Genomic DNA, 5,870 nt, shown 5'->3' on the forward strand with positions numbered 1-5,870 from the left:
TATGAGCTGATAAATAAATACTTCCCTATTTCCATGCTTCCACTCTGCTCCACTCCTGCTCTCTGTAATAACATTCACAAATAGACTATTTACACAGAAAACTTTATTATAAGTGCTATTCTTGGGGGAAACTCAGGTTAAGATAATGAGAACTCAGGTTAAGATAATACCTATAAATAACAAACACTGAGAATGAGGTTGTAGAGCTAAATTACTCACCAAATAGCAATAGTAATTCTTGGTAGAAGTGATGATTTCTGGCATGAAGTAATATGACATAGCTGTTCTTATTTTCACTTGTGGTTGATTGGTATGGGTAGAGGTGAAAGGTGAAGTGTTGCCTTTTGCAATGACTCTGGTACTTTATCAATATGGGCAAACATGTAAGTATAAATACTGAGGGATTAATCTTAAATACATGTTACTAAATGAAAGAAGCCAATATGAAAAGACTACATTCTGTATGATTCCAACTACATGACATTCTCGAATATATAAAACTATGGAGACAGTTAAAAATCAGTGGTTGTCAGTAATGGTGGGAGGGAATGACTAGGTATAGCATGAAAGAATTTCAGTGCAGTGAAAATACTCTGTATTAAATTATAATAATGAATGCATATCATTATACATTTGTCCAAATCCATAAAATGTACAACAACAAGAGTGAACCCTAACGTAAACTATGCACTTTGTTTAATTATGATGTGTCAGTGTAGGTTCACCGATGGTAACAAATGTACCACTCTAGTACAGGATATTGATAATGGTGGGAGGTTATACATGTGTGGACACAGGGAATATGTGGGAAATCTTTACATCTTTCCCTCAATTTTTCTGTGAACCTAAAAACTGCTTCTTAAAATTTACAAAAAGTTAAGTCCTCAAAAAGAAAAGTATAGGAAAATCACCTAGAACTCTTTATGACATTGTCAAAGCTTTGTCTTTTACACTGAGCAAGATGAGGAACAAGTAGAGGGTTTAAGCAGAGAGGAGCACAATATGACTTACAGTTTGGAAAGGATTACTCCAGGTGCTCTATGGTAAAAAAACTCTAGGTACAAGTGTAGAATCTAAGAACTAGTCTATATCCAATAGGCCAAATCCAGCATACTGCTTTTTTAAGGTGTTGAGCTAAGAATGTTTTTACAGATGACACTGGCAATCTCTTGGTGGATAGGGTATGCTAACAGGAAGATAATTTAAATTTTTTCATTATTAGATAGATATGTATTACAAAAAGTGTACTCAATAGAATAATTTGAATTTTTTCAATAATAATGTTTCTTCTTTTTCTATATAAGTGACTACATAATATCCTAGTTTTTGCCTCTTGTCCCTGAAAGACTAAAATAATAAAAACTATATTTAGTATAGTAATATATTAGTAACAGTAAATACATTAGTAAAATATTTATTTAAAATATCTAAACATCTAGCCTTTTAGAGAAAATATTTGCCATCCCTTGAATTAGAAGACTACAAAATTAATCTAACCAGGACACACGGGTGTTTCATATCTGCGTGTTTACAGTGGAAATGACATAATTCTAGAGGTAATTTAAAGGTAAAAATACAAAGAATTTGCTGAGGGACTATATATGGAATTGAGACAAAGATGGGGGACAAGAATGATATTTGGCCAAGATTTTTGGCTTGAGCCAATGGAGAATGGAGTTGCCATCTCAAAACGTGGAGAGCTGTAGTGGGGTAGGTTTGAAAATTAAGATCATTAATTTATTTTTAAAATGTAAGGATTCACTGTTCTATTATATATACAAGTGAAAGTTGTGAATAGACAGTATATATATATATTAAACACAGTATATATATATATATATATATATATATATATATATATATACACTGTATTGTATATAGTATATGGTGGTACACGTAAGGTGAGGACATGGAAGCACTGAATGTAGATGCCTGTTTGGAAAATCCTGGCTTAGAAAAGAAGTGACTTGAGGCAAAAATAAAATGAAAGTTTCAAAAATTTTATTTTACTTTAAATATGAAATAATTTAATTAATGTAAACTGTAGACAGGATGGAGCCAAAGTTTTAGGGAGGTTCAAGTTAAATAAGAGAGCAGGGATAAATAACAAAGTTATGATTGATATGCTTAATAAGCATGACTCAAAGGCAGTAAGATAAGAACAACCCTATTGTAGCCTCCCATTGATTTTTTTTTTTTTTTGCGGTACGCTGGCCTCTCACTGCTGTGGCCTCTCTGGCTGCAGAGCACAGGCTCCAGACGCGCAGGCTCAGCGGCCATGGCCCACGGGCCCAGCCGCTCCGCGGCACCTGGGATCCTCCCGGACCAGGGCACGAACCTGTGTCCCCCGGATCGGCAGGCGGACTCTCAACCACTGTGCCACCAGGGAAACCCCCCACTGATTTTTGTTTGTTTGTTTTTCGGTATGCGGGCCTCTCAGTGTTGTGGCCTCTCCCGTTGCGGAGCACAGGCTCCGGACACGCAGGCTCAGCAGCCATGGCTCATGGGCCCAGTCGCTTGAGCAAGATGAGGAACAAGTAGAGGGTTTAAGCAGAGAGGAGCACAATATGACTTACAGTTTGGAAAGGATTACTCCAGGTGCTCTATGGTAAAAAAAACTCTAGGTACAAGTGTAGAATCTAAGAACTAGTCTATATCCAATAGGCCAAATCCAGCATACTGCTTTTTTAAGGTGTTGAGCTAAGAATGTTTTTACAGATGACACTGGCAATCTCTTGGTGGATAGGGTATGCTAACAGGAAGATAATTTAAATTTTTTCATTATTAGATAGATATGTATTACAAAAAGTGTACTCAATAGAATAATTTGAATTTTTTCAATAATAATGTTTCTTCTTTTTCTATATAAGTGACTACATAATATCCTAGTTTTTGCCTCTTGTCCCTGAAAGACTAAAATAATAAAAACTATATTTAGTATAGTAATATATTAGTAACAGTAAATACATTAGTAAAATATTTATTTAAAATATCTAAACATCTAGCCTTTTAGAGAAAATATTTGCCATCCCTTGAATTAGAAGACTACAAAATTAATCTAACCAGGACACACGGGTGTTTCATATCTGCGTGTTTACAGTGGAAATGACATAATTCTAGAGGTAATTTAAAGGTAAAAATACAAAGAATTTGCTGAGGGACTATATATGGAATTGAGACAAAGATGGGGGACAAGAATGATATTTGGCCAAGATTTTTGGCTTGAGCCAATGGAGAATGGAGTTGCCATCTCAAAACGTGGAGAGCTGTAGTGGGGTAGGTTTGAAAATTAAGATCATTAATTTATTTTTAAAATGTAAGGATTCACTGTTCTATTATATATACAAGTGAAAGTTGTGAATAGACAGTATATATATATATTAAACACAGTATATATATATATATATATATATATATATATATATATATACACTGTATTGTATATAGTATATGGTGGTACACGTAAGGTGAGGACATGGAAGCACTGAATGTAGATGCCTGTTTGGAAAATCCTGGCTTAGAAAAGAAGTGACTTGAGGCAAAAATAAAATGAAAGTTTCAAAAATTTTATTTTACTTTAAATATGAAATAATTTAATTAATGTAAACTGTAGACAGGATGGAGCCAAAGTTTTAGGGAGGTTCAAGTTAAATAAGAGAGCAGGGATAAATAACAAAGTTATGATTGATATGCTTAATAAGCATGACTCAAAGGCAGTAAGATAAGAACAACCCTATTGTAGCCTCCCATTGATTTTTTTTTTTTTTTGCGGTACGCTGGCCTCTCACTGCTGTGGCCTCTCTGACTGCAGAGCACAGGCTCCAGACGCGCAGGCTCAGCGGCCATGGCCCACGGGCCCAGCCGCTCCGCGGCACCTGGGATCCTCCCGGACCAGGGCACGAACCTGTGTCCCCCGGATCGGCAGGCGGACTCTCAACCACTGTGCCACCAGGGAAACCCCCCACTGATTTTTGTTTGTTTGTTTTTCGGTATGCGGGCCTCTCAGTGTTGTGGCCTCTCCCGTTGCGGAGCACAGGCTCCGGACACGCAGGCTCAGCAGCCATGGCTCATGGGCCCAGTCGCTCCGCGGCATGTGGGATCTTCCCGGACCGGGGCACGAACCCGTGTCCCCTGCCTTGGCAGGCGGACTCTCAACAGCTGCACCACCAGGGAACCCCCGCCCCCATTGATTTTTAAAATTTAATTCAGTGAGGTAATTTTTCTCTGTCCTTTGTGAAAATGTTAGAGAAGTTTCATTAATTCCAGTCCTTTTTAAGAAATGGAAATTCCTAAGATCTTTAAAAATTTCACAAACAGTTTGAACTCAGTATTTAGAATTTCCAATCACAGAAAATAAAATTGTAAACTTAATTTAAAGCCAAATATTTTCCCCTCCCTCATCTGGAGTCCCTTGAAGTGTAGTCTAGGAAGAAAGGTCATATATTGACTAGAAGTTCTTGTGTGAAGTTTACAATATGGCACTTTTCTCTGGGCATAGTCATGCTTATACATAACAGTTTCTCTTGGGTAATCACAATCTCATGTTGCTGAGGGCACCTATCATTACAGGTAGTAGCTCACTTCACTCCTTGGCTTTCTGTCTCTCCACACAGGCACTCATATTTTGAGCTCTATGGCTTTTTTCCATGTAGTATTTTTGTGCTTGATGTAAATTGGCCTCAGATAGGGATACTTTACTATGAGTTTTACATTTGATTCAGAAAAACATGCCTGAAAATTTTGGCCCACATTCAGAGAAAAGTAGTATTATTTCCCAGACATAGTAGAGACCTCCCTTTGCTATGCTACCCAAGTAGCTCATCTTCCTGTGTTACTCTTGGTCTCTGTCTCTTCCTATCAAAGACTTTTCTTTCTCCCTTGGTGGAATAGTACCTTTTTACAACAGCAGCTCTCTCCCAACCAATTTCTTCACAAATCTCTTCCAGAAGCCCCCTTTTCCCCTACTTTATATTAAATTGGGCAAACCTCTTCTACAATTTTCTACCTTTAGGTTCATCATCTTACATCAGAATGTCATATCTATTGAATCCAGGTGGTCAAATTGAACCCTCTCATTTAACATTCTGTTACATGTAAATTTACTGATAAGAGTAACAGAAAAGACTAGAAGTGTAATGGAAAATAATACAACATAAATTAAAATGTCAGACTGCCAGAATGGCTTTAATCAGAGATAATTCAGAATATTTCCCAAGTATAAGCTGAGTTTTGTTGCAAACATGCTCTGAGTAGAGTTTATGAAAACTACTCTTAATTATATGTTTTACATTTTAGAAAATATTCTATTCAACATCACATGATGTATTAGATATGTACTGATTATTTGTAATTCAATTAGATTATTTCAATTTGCAAATCACAATGAGTAACACCAGGACACAGTAGACTTTTTATTAACCAGACATGGGCCAGGACTCCATTTTTTGCATGGGTCTCAGATGTTTTCTCTTTTTATTATTTATTTTTTATTTTAACTTAAAAAAATGAATCAATTTTCCTGACAACGTTCCATGATTTTGTATTCTGAACATCAGAAAATTATTTGGCTGAAGTAGGAAAATACCAGAGATTTTTAGAAAGCCAACTTTCTATTAGCTAAAACATTTTGAAATAATATAAGTTATAGTTTTCATCCATTTTTAAACAGTTTATTTTCAGAATGAATGAAATCTATACAGCACATAGAAGTGTTGGGGTTTGTTGGGGGAGGGACTGTCTCCAACAAACAGAAATGTTACAGGAATAGAAGAAAAAATCGATGCAAACATTGATTTTTGGTAAGTTTAAAAATTTTGTGTCTGGGCTTCCCTGGTGGCGCAGTGGTTGAGAGTCTGCCTGCCGATGCAGAG

The sequence above is a fragment of the Physeter macrocephalus genome, chromosome 13, assembly GCF_002837175.3.
Source record: "Physeter macrocephalus isolate SW-GA chromosome 13, ASM283717v5, whole genome shotgun sequence".
Classification (NCBI taxonomy): domain Eukaryota; kingdom Metazoa; phylum Chordata; class Mammalia; order Artiodactyla; family Physeteridae; genus Physeter; species Physeter macrocephalus.